This window comes from Mytilus trossulus, chromosome 1, assembly GCF_036588685.1.
Source record: "Mytilus trossulus isolate FHL-02 chromosome 1, PNRI_Mtr1.1.1.hap1, whole genome shotgun sequence".
Taxonomy (NCBI): Eukaryota; Metazoa; Mollusca; class Bivalvia; order Mytilida; family Mytilidae; genus Mytilus; species Mytilus trossulus.
The window spans coordinates 414,569-426,983 of NC_086373.1; positions in this window are offsets into that span (position 1 = coordinate 414,569).

Below are 12,415 nucleotides of genomic sequence, written 5' to 3' on the forward strand. Positions count from 1 at the left end.
GTTTGTTTTCAACCCTTCCCAGCCTAGGAAGCTGGAGTAACAGCACAAACACGATGTGACAGGATGATAATGTTTGTTCTTAACCCTCCCCAGCCTTGGAAGCTGGAGTAACAGCACAAACACGATGTGACAGGATCATAATATTTGTTCTCAACCATCCCCAGCCTTGGAATCTGGAGTAACAGCAGAAACACGATGTGACAGGATCATAATGTTTGTTCTCAACACTCCCCAGCCTTGTAAGCTGGAGTAACAGCACACACACGATGTGACAGGATGATAATGTTTGTTCTCAACCCTCCCCAGCCTTGGAAGCTGGAGTAACAGCACAAACACGATGTGACAGGATGATAATGTTTGTTCTTAACCCTCCCCAGCCTTGGAAGCTGGAGTAACAGCACAAACACGATGTGACAGGATCATAATGTTTGTTCTCAACCATCCCCAGCCTTGGAATCTGGAGTAACAGCACAAACACGATGTGACAGGATCATAATGTTTGTTCTCAACACTCCCCAGCCTTGTAAGCTGGAGTAACAGCACAAACACGATGTGACAGGATGATAATGTTTGTTCTTAACCCTCCCCAGCCTAGGAATCTAGAGTAACAGCACAAACACGATGTGACAGGATGATAATGTTTGTTCTCAACCTTCCCCTGCCTAGGAAGCTGGAGTAACAGCACAAACACGATGTGACAGGATGATAATGTTTGTTCTCAACCCTCCCCTGCCTAGGAAGCTGGAGTAACAGCACAAACACGCTGTGACAGGATGATAATGTTTGTTCTCAACCCTCCCCAGCCTAGGAATCTGGAGTAACAGCACAAACACGATGTGACAGGATGATAATGTTTGTTCTCAACCCTCCCCTGCCTTGGAATCTGGAGTCACAACACAAACACGATGTGACAGGATGATAATGTTTGTTCTTAACCCTCCCCAGCCTTGGAAGCTGGAGTAACAGCACAAACACGATGTGACAGGATGATAATGTTTGTTCTCAACCTTCCCCTGTCTAGGAAGCTGGAGTAACAGCACAAACACGATGTGACAGGATGATAATGTTTGTTCTCAACCCTCCCCAGCCTAGGAAGCTGGAGTAACAGCACAAACACGATGTGACAGGATGATAATGTTTGTTCTCAACCTTCCCCTGCCTAGGAAGCTGGAGTAACAGCACAAACACGATGTGACAGGATGATAATGTTTGTTCTTAACCCTCCCCAGCCTTGGAAGCTGGAGTAACAGCACAAACACGATGTGACAGGATGATAATGTTTGTTCTCAACCCTCCCCAGCCTAGGAATCTGGAGTAACAGCACAAACACGATGTGACAGGATGATAATGTTTGTTCTCAACACTCCCCAGCCTTGGAATCTAGAGTAACAGCACAAACACGATGTGACAGGATGATAATGTTTGTTCTTAACCCTCCCCAGCCTTGGAATCTGGAGTAACAGCACAAACACGATGTGACAGGATGATAATGTTTGTTCTTAACCCTCCCCAGCCTAGGAATCTGGAGTAACAGCACAAACACGATGTGACAGGATGATAATGTTTGTTCTTAACCCTCCCCAGCCTAGGAATCTGGAGTAACAGCACAAACACGATGTGACAGGATGATAATGTTTGTTCTCAACACTCCCCAGCCTTGGAATCTAGAGTAACAGCACAAACACGATGTGACAGGATGATAATGTTTGTTCTTAACCCTCCCCAGCCTTGGAATCTGGAGTAACAGCACAAACACGATGTGACAGGATGATAATGTTTGTTCTCAACCCTCCCCAGCCTTGGAATCTGGAGTAACAGCACAAACACGATGTGACAGGATGATAATGTTTGTTCTCAACCCTCCCCTGCCTAGGAATCTGGAGTAACAGCACAAACACGATGTGACAGGATGATAATGTTTGTTTTCAACCCTTCCCAGCCTTGGAATCTGGAGTAACAGCACAAACACGATGTGACAGGATCATAATATTTGTTCTCAACCATCCCCAGCCTTGGAATCTGGAGTAACAGCACAAACACGATGTGACAGGATCATAATGTTTGTTCTCAACACTCCCCAGCCTTGTAAGCTGGAGTAACAGCACACACACGATGTGACAGGATCATAATGTTTGTTCTCAACCCTCTCCAGCCTAGGAATCTGGAGTAACAGCACAAACACGATGTGACAGGATGATAATGTTTGTTCTTAACCCTCCCCAGCCTAGGAATCTGGAGTAACAGCACAAACATGATGTGACAGGATGATAATGTTTGTTCTCAACCCTCCCCAGCCTTGTAAGCTGGAGTAACAGCACAAACACGATGTGACAGGATGAAAATGTTTGTTCTCAACCCTCCCCAGCCTTGGAAGCTGGAGTAACAGCACAAACACGATGTGACAGGATGATAATGTTTGTTCTCAACCCTCCCCAGCCTTGGAAGCTGGAGTAACAGCACAAACACGATGTGACAGGATAATAATGTTTGTTTTCAACCCTCCCCAGCCTTGGAATCTGGAGTAACAGCACAAACACGATGTGACAGGATCATAATGTTTGTTCTCAACCCTCCCCAGCCTAGGAAGCTGGAGTCACAGCACAAACACGATGTGACAGGATGATAATGTTTGTTCTTAACCCTCCCCAGCCTTGGAATCTGGAGTAACAGCACAAACACGATGTGACAGGATCATAATGTTTGTTCCCAACACTCCCCAGCCTAGGAAGCTGGAGTAACAGCACAAACACGATGTGACAGGATCATAATGTTTGTTTTCAACCATCCCCAGCCTTGGAATCTGGAGTAACAGCACACACAAGATGTGACAGGGTGATAATGTTTGTTCTCAACCCTCCCCAGCCTAGGAAGCTGGAGTCACAGCACAAACACGATGTGACAGGATGATAATGTTTGTTTTCAACCCTTCCCAGCCTAGGAATCTGGAGTAACAGCACAAACACGATGTGACAGGATCATAATGTTTGTTCTCAACACTCCCCAGCCTAGGAAGCTGGAGTAACAGCACAAACACGATGTGACAGGATCATAATGTTTGTTCTCAACCATCCCCAGCCTAGGAAGCTGGAGTCACAGCACAAACACGATGTGACAGGATCATAATGTTTGTTCTCAACACTCCCCAGCCTTGTAAGCTGGAGTAACAGCACACACACGATGTGACAGGATGATAATGTTTGTTCTTAACCCTCCCCAGCCTTGGAAGCTGGAGTAACAGCACAAACACGATGTGACAGGATGATAATGTTTGTTCTTAACCCTCCCCAGTCTAGGAATCTGGAGTCACAACACAAACACGATGTGACAGGATGATAATGTTTGTTCTCAACCCTCCCCAGCCTTGGAAGCTGGAGTAACAGCACAAACACGATGTGACAGGATGATAATGTTTGTTCTTAACCCTCCCCAGTCTAGGAATCTGGAGTCACAACACAAACACGATGTGACAGGATGATAATGTTTGTTCTCAACCCTCCCCAGCCTTGGAAGCTGGAGTCACAGCACAAACACGATGTGACAGGATCATAATGTTTGTTCTCAACACTCCCCAGCCTTGTAAGCTGGAGTAACAGCACACACACGATGTGACAGGATGATAATGTTTGTTCTTAACCCTCCCCAGCCTTGGAAGCTGGAGTAACAGCACAAACACGATGTGACAGGATGATAATGTTTGTTCTTAACCCTCCCCAGTCTAGGAAACTGGAGTCACAACACAAACACGATGTGACAGGATGATAATGTTTGTTTTCAACCCTCCCCAGCCTTGTAAGCTGGAGTAACAGCACAAACACGATGTGACAGGATGATAATGTTTGTTCTTAACCCTCCCCAGCCTAGGAATCTGGAGTAACAGCACAAACACGATGTGACAGGATGATAATGTTTGTTCTTAACCCTCCCCAGCCTAGGAATCTGGAGTAACAGCACAAACACGATGTGACAGGATGATAATGTTTGTTCTCAACCCTCCCCAGCCTAGGAAGCTGGAGTAACAGCACAAACACGATGTGACAGGATGATAATGTTTGTTCTTAACCCTCCCCAGCCTTGGAATCTGGAGTAACAGCACAAACACGATGTGACAGGATGATAATGTTTGTTCTCAACCCTCCCCTGCCTAGGAAGCTGGAGTAACAGCACAAACACGCTGTGACAGGATGATAATGTTTGTTCTCAACCCTCCCCAGCCTAGGAAGCTGGAGTAACAGCACAAACACGATGTGACAGGATGATAATGTTTGTTCTCAACCCTCCCCAGCCTAGGAATCTGGAGTAACAGCACAAACACGATGTGACAGGATCATAATGTTTGTTCTCAACACTCCCCAGCCTTGTAAGCTGGAGTAACAGCACACACACGATGTGACAGGATGATAATGTTTGTTCTTAACCCTCCCCAGCCTAGGAATCTGGAGTAACAGCACAAACACGATGTGACAGGATCATAATGTTTGTTCTCAACACTCCCCAGCCTTGTAAGCTGGAGTAACAGCACACACACGATGTGACAGGATGATAATGTTTGTTCTTAACCGTCCCCAGCCTTGGAAGCTGGAGTAACAGCACAAACACGATGTGACAGGATCATAATGTTTGTTCTCAACCATCCCCAGCCTTGGAATCTGGAGTAACAGCACAAACACGATGTGACAGGATCATAATGTTTGTTCTCAACACTCCCCAGCCTTGTAAGCTGGAGTAACAGCACAAACACGATGTGACAGGATGATAATGTTTGTTCTTAACCCTCCCCAGCCTAGGAATCTGGAGTCACAACACAAACACGATGTGACAGGATGATAATGTTTGTTCTTAACCCTCCCCAGCCTTGGAATCTGGAGTAACAGCACAAACACGATGTGACAGGATCATAATGTTTGTTCTTAACCATCCCCAGCCTTGGAATCTGGAGTAACAGCACAAACACGATGTGACAGGATCATAATGTTTGTTCTCAACCATCCCCAGCCTTGGAATCTGGAGTAACAGCACAAACACGATGTGACAGGATCATAATGTTTGTTCTTAACCCTCCCCAGCCTTGGAATCTGGAGTAACAGCACAAACACGATGTGACAGGATGATAATGTTTGTTCTTAACCCTCCCCAGCCTTGGAATCTGGAGTAACAGCACAAACACGATGTGACAGGATGATAATGTTTGTTCTTAACCCTCCCCAGCCTTGGAATCTGGAGTAACAGCACAAACACGATGTGACAGGATCATAATGTTTGTTCTCAACCATCCCCAGCCTTGGAATCTGGAGTAACAGCACAAACACGATGTGACAGGATCATAATGTTTGTTCTTAACCCTCCCCAGCCTTGGAAGCTGGAGTAACAGCACAAACACGATGTGACAGGATCATAATGTTTGTTCTTAACCCTCCCCAGCCTTGGAAGCTGGAGTAACAGCACAAACACGATATGACAGGATCATAATGTTTGTTCTCAACACTCCCCAGCCTTGGAAGCTGGAGTAACAGCACAAACACGATGTGACAGGATCATAATGTTTGTTCTCAACACTCCCCAGCCTTGGAAGCTGGAGTAACAGCACAAACACGATGTGACAGGATGATAATGTTTGTTTTCAACCCTTCCCAGCCTTGGAATCTGGAGTAACAGCACAAACACGATGTGACAGGATGATAATGTTTGTTCTTAACCCTCCCCAGCCTAGGAATCTGGAGTAACAGCACAAACACGATGTGACAGGATCATAATGTTTGTTCTCAACCCTCCCCAGCCTTGGAAGCTGGAGTAACAGCACAAACACGATGTGACAGGATGATAATGTTTGTTCTTAACCCTCCCCAGCCTTGGAAGCTGGAGTAACAGCACAAACACGATGTGACAGGATCATAATGTTTGTTCTTAACCCTCCCCAGCCTAGGAATCTGGAGTAACAGCACAAACACAATGTGACAGGATGATAATGTTTGTTCTTAACCCTCCCCAGCCTTGTAAGCTGGAGTAACAGCACAAACACGATGTGACAGGATGAAAATGTTTGTTCTCAACCCTCCCCAGCCTTTGAAGCTTGAGTAACAGCACAAACACGATGTGACAGGATCATAATGTTTGTTCTCAACCCTCCCCAGCCTTGGAAGCTGGAGTAACAGCACAAACACGATGTGACAGGATGATAATGTTTGTTCTCAACCCTCCCCAGCCTTGGAAGCTGGAGTAACAGCACAAACACGATGTGACAGGATGATAATGTTTGTTCTCAACCCTCCCCAGCCTTGGAAGCTGGAGTAACAGCACAAACACGATGTGACAGGATGATAATGTTTGTTCTCAACCCTCCCCAGCCTTGGAAGCTGGAGTAACAGCACAAACACGATGTGACAGGATGATAATGTTTGTTCTTAACCCTCCCCAGCCTTGGAAGCTGGAGTAACAGCACAAACACGATGTGACAGGATGATAATGTTTGTTCTTAACCCTCCCCAGCCTTGGAAGCTGGAGTAACAGCACATACACGATGTGACAGGATGATAATGTTTGTTCTCAACCTTCCCCTGCCTAGGAAGCTGGAGTAACAGCACAAACACGATGTGACAGGATCATAATGTTTGTTCTCAACCCTCCCCAGCCTTGGAAGCTGGAGTAACAGCACAAACACGATGTGACAGGATGATAATGTTTGTTCTTAACCTTCCCCTGCCTAGGAAGCTGGAGTAACAGCACAAACACGATGTGACAGGATCATAATGTTTGTTCTCAACCCTCCCCAGCCTTGGAAGCTGGAGTAACAGCACAAACACGATGTGACAGGATGATAATGTTTGTTCTCAACCCTCCCCAGCCTTGGAAGCTGGAGTAACAGCACATACACGATGTGACAGGATGATAATGTTTGTTCTCAACCTTCCCCTGCCTAGGAAGCTGGAGTAACAGCACAAACACGATGTGACAGGATGATAATGTTTGTTCTTAACCCTCCCCAGCCTAGGAATCTGGAGTAACAGCACAAACACGATGTGACAGGATCATAATGTTTGTTCTCAACCCTCCCCAGCCTTGGAATCTGGAGTAACAGCACACACACGTGCACGATGTGACAGGATGATAATGTTTGTTCTTAACCCTCCCCAGCCTTGGAAGCTGGAGTAACAGCACAAACACGATGTGACAGGATGATAATGTATGTTCTCAACCCTCCCCAGCCTAGGAATCTGGAGTAACAGCACAAACACGATGTGACAGGATGATAATGTTTGTTCTCAACCCTCCCCTGCCTTGGAATCTGGAGTAACAGCACAAACACGATGTGACAGGATGATAATGTTTGTTCTCAACCCTCCCCAGCCTTGGAAGCTGGAGTAACAGCACAAACACGATGTGACATGATGATAATGTTTGTTCTTAACCCTCCCCAGCCTAGGAAGCTGGAGTAACAGCACAAACACGATGTGACAGGATGATAATGTTTGTTCTCAACCCTCCCCAGCCTAGGAAGCTGGAGTAACAGCACAAACACGATGTGACAGGATGATAATGTTTGTTCTTAACCCTCCCCAGCCTAGGAAGCTGGAGTAACAGCACAAACATGATGTGACAGGATCATAATGTTTGTTCTTAACCCTCCCCAGCCTTGGAATCTGGAGTAACAGCACAAACACGATGTGACAGGATGATAATGTTTGTTCTCAACCCTCCCCAGCCTTGGAAGCTGGAGTAACAGTCTATTATATAACAAGTTCAACTATTCATGCTACTGGCAGCAATTTCAAATAAGAAGACAAACTTGTCGCATCTTTTCAATTTTGATGCAGGGGTGCAAATTAGCGGTGGTCCGAGGTTCGCGACCTTCCACTTTTGCAAGCGCAATGTCGAGTTGGTTTCTAACTACGCCCGACGGCGTCACCTTTACTTGAAAGAACATAAGAAATAACTTAACAAACCTTTTGCAAAACCTTCATAAACGATCTTAACAAATATTTATCATTATTATTCATGACAGCGATGTTCATTTTATTCAACCACTAGCTTTATACTGAAAAATAATGTGTTAATTTTAGTAGAATTGTATCTGATTGACAAAGACAACATTGTAAACACAATAACAATGGCTGCCGCGAAGACAAAAGTTTACAATATCCGGTCCGATTCAGGAAGCGGATACGGGTAATTCCGGGTTTTGGCGATTTACTACAAAACAATCCAGGCAGGTGACAAAATACATATATGCATTGTAAATGAATATAAACACTAGATTTGAAAACCAAAAGATATATGTAAAAGAAAGAAAAGGCAGAAAATATTTTATTTATTACTTGTTGACAAATTTTAATGTCAAAACCCAATACAATGTGACAATTGTGAACAGTATATCTAACACTATATATGTTCATGGTCACAGTATAATTTTGTTTTATCAGTGTTAAATGTATGATCATGCATATTACTGAAATTTTGAAGGGGTATTTGTTCTCAATGTTGAAGGGTCAATTAAAGTAGCTGGCAGTTTCTTACTTCATTTTCACAAATAATACAACTTTATTATATATAATACCTGAATGTAAGCAAATCATATGATATATAGGTGTTGTCTTTTGGACCACTCTAATCCCTCCTACTTGATAACTTGGAAACGGTCAAGATCCCCACCCCTAAACCATATATTGAAGTATAGGACAATATAATAAATCAAATAAAATATAGGGGGAGTCCCTGGAGTCACCCCACCCCCTCCTGTTTGAGAACTTGGAAACGGTCGAGATCCCCATCCCTAAACCATATATATGCATGTATGGGACAATATAACAAATCAAATGCAATGTAGGTGAAGTCCCTAGGGTCACCCTACCTTTTCCTGTTTGAGAACTTGAAAACCGTCGAGATCCCTACCCCTAAACCATATAAATTCATGTATGGGAAAAAATAACAAATCATTTACATTCACTATGGGAAGGTCTGTCATACCTCACCTTTGATCCCTGTAGTAGTGAACATTTGTCTGATTCATGTCTCATAACTTTTGTACTATAGAACACAAACTCAGTTTTCTTTCCAGGGAAACCAGTCCATTCATACTATTATATGTTCGTACTAAGTCAACTTTTATTTCTAGCATTCAACAAAAACCAACGTTAACTACCAAGTAGAACAACTGCAATCATTGCGAACTCGTATCACTTCAGACTCACCATAAAAATATACATTGATATATGCATTGCTTTTAAAACCTTGATAACATATAAGTTATTTGCCTTGATAATTAATTCATTAGATTAACATAAATGTACTTTATATGGATGTTTAATGTTGAAGTGACATTGAAACAGTTCTCATAATAACTTTTGCCTTGGTTTTTGTGTTAACTGCCCTCAGCTCTTACAGTGCTTTGATTTTTGCTATGGTGTTGTTAATTTATTTTTGACGTATTAGTCCAAATGTCCCTTTGTTATATTTTGCCTCCCTAGCAAATGCCTTTTAGCCATAAGGTCTCACACCACATATGCATATTCTATAATTGGTCTAAGAGAGGTTAGCTTGCCTTGATTCAACAAAGAGAGGGGAGTTGCCTTCTATCTTTATGTAGTACTGTTAATTCATCAATTGTCTCAATGTCTTCATCAAATGCAACTTAATACAGCAACCATCTGCTTGTCTCAATAAAATTCTTTATTGGCTCATATACTCAAGTTAATACCATTGAAATTAAGTTTATGTGAGTTTTCGACTTTCTGTGTATCTGAAAGCTAGTCAAGGCGATTCGTTTAAGATTATTTGACTAATAATTGTTGTCATTTTTGTGTTTAGTTATGGTATTTTTATTCAGAGGAGGCCTTACGCTGATATGTGACAGTGACAATGCTTTGATTGTATGTTCGTTGTTATTCTGTGGTTTACATATTGTGTCGACTAATATACTTTTGGTTTTTGCGTTTTTCTATGATGAATAGTCTTACGTGTGTTTGTGATGTGTTTCTGTCACGTAGTGTGTTCATTTAAGCTATATATTTTTACTTTTGATATAAAGCGGGAGGTTTTGCTAGTCATTAAACCAGGTTCAACCCACATTTTTACTTGAGAAATGTTCCCTTCTAAGTCAGTTGTTACCAAAAAGAACCTTTCTATGCATATTTGCGTTTGTTTTTGTTGCAATTCAGTGTTTCTGTAGTTCCTTTGATTTCCTCTGTATACATTTGATGTGTTTTCCGCGGTTTTAGTATAGTTTGGAACCCAGATTAGTTTTTCTCTTCATCGAATCGAGTTATAACATTTGAACACCGATATACTGCTGTTCATTTGTTGTCCATTCGTTTGGTGTGTTTTATCATTTGATTTTGCCATTTGATTAAGGTCTTTCCGTTTTGAGTTTTCCTCGAAGTTAAGTATTTTTGTGATTTTACTTTTTATTATATAAAAGAGAGTTCTGAGATAGTTACTGTTTTAATATGGTTTATGAGAACGTCAAGTGACATTAAACTGTACACATGCCAAGTTATGTTATGATTGAATTAGATTTCCACATTAAATAAAAGTCTCCCACGCTCTTCTTACCTGCATAATGTTATTGCCATTCAGAACAAAACAGTCAACTCTTAAAGTCATAAGAAACCTCAAATCAAAACAAATAATGCATATGTTTTTTTATAACTCAATGGATAGTTTTCATTATAAAACTTATGTACAGATACTTTTTTCTGAAGAAAATTCTTTAATTTATTCATATTTAGAAGAGTTTACTTTCCAGGAAGCAATTCCCCTGACATATTTTCCGTACAGAGTGACCTCAGTGTGACACATCTCGTAACAATCCGGTGAACACAATACGCATGGATGTCCTTAAAATAAACTATTATCTGAATGCCATGGTTTTTGTTGATTTTTTGTCGATTGTTGACAAACAGTTGACAATCGTTCAACTTCGGCTTTAAAACACGAAATTTAATTACCTGCCAAATGTTCACAACTACACTGACCGATTGAAAAAAAAATTGACGATTATACGAAATTTACACGAAAAAAATTATAAATTCGTGCACATAAAAACTAAGTTTATGATGTTTGTGTGCATTGGTTCCAGACTTGGATAAACTTTATTTTTCACCAGTCACTCGTTTCTTATGACTTTAAGGTAAAATATTGATTGCATAAATAGTTTTACATTGTATTTATTTAAAAACACAGAGACAGATTTCGATAAAAATACATCAAGAAACTACTTGATAAGAATCTACAGTCATTAAATGATCGGTTCACTTTTTTCCACTCTCCTACATGTAGGTACGATAATACATAAAAAACACTAAAATGTGAAAAAACGTAAACGCATGGACAAACGTTAGTAACATGAAGTCAAATATTAAATACTAAAGGCACGAATGTTTAGGAACAGCAGATTAATATTTCTTTAAGGTTTTATGCAGGATAGCATCTGATTTCCTGTTCGATGCCATGTTTCAAATTGCATGTTTCTGTCATGGCTATTACCGCACAACTCCCTTCTCTTTTTACGACTTTTAAATTTTTGTCTGCGAGCAGGATTTCTTTTTATATCTCCCATTACAGACGTTACAAAATTACTGTTGTCTTTTCTGTTGTAAATGGCTACAGTCACCATTCCTTGCAGTCTCAAAGATGTTTTAAAGGTAAAACTAAATTGTTTTTCTTTAACCTGGACTTCAGCATTCAACAGTGACCTTGGTGGTACAGTCAAATTACCCTCTGTCACCCATGTCAACGTTTTATTTTCTGAGTTTTCCCGGGTACTTTCAATGGACCACCCCTTTTCAAATCCAACGGAAGCCTCTGCAACATCACCAGGAGCTGCCAAGGTTAAACCAACATTCAAACCTTTGGTAAATCCTTTTTTCTTGTGCAAGTTGCTATTGTCTGACTTTCAGTTTTCAAGGAATGAGTCTGGGAAGTAACACTGTCGTTGCAAAACACAAATTTAAAAATTACACGTGATTGTGTCCCAGCTGCTCCTTGACATTTATAATCCAGTATCTCAGATATTATTTTGACACGATCCCAATTGATATCTAAATAAGCGTCCTCCAACGTCATAGAAGGGGCATTTGATATAGTCTTTTGGTAAGAATTTCATGCCCAAGTCTGTACCGTATCTTCTAAATCTATTATTCCCTCCGATATAATGACAATAAATGAAACAAACCGATATATTGCTATGAATAAAAAAACTGGCAAATTAAATGTGTATGTTAACTATAAAATTTTACCATGGCACAATTGAAGTACTATGGAACTAAGAAAATTTGTAATGATAATGATTTGCTGTGAACTCGAGGGACTGGATGTGTTTTACAGAATAGAACACAATGGCAAAATAGAACAACGAATACAAAAAAGGAAGAAAAATAACCTTTTGATAATAATAGAAAACTGATCGCAGATATAAACGATGTTT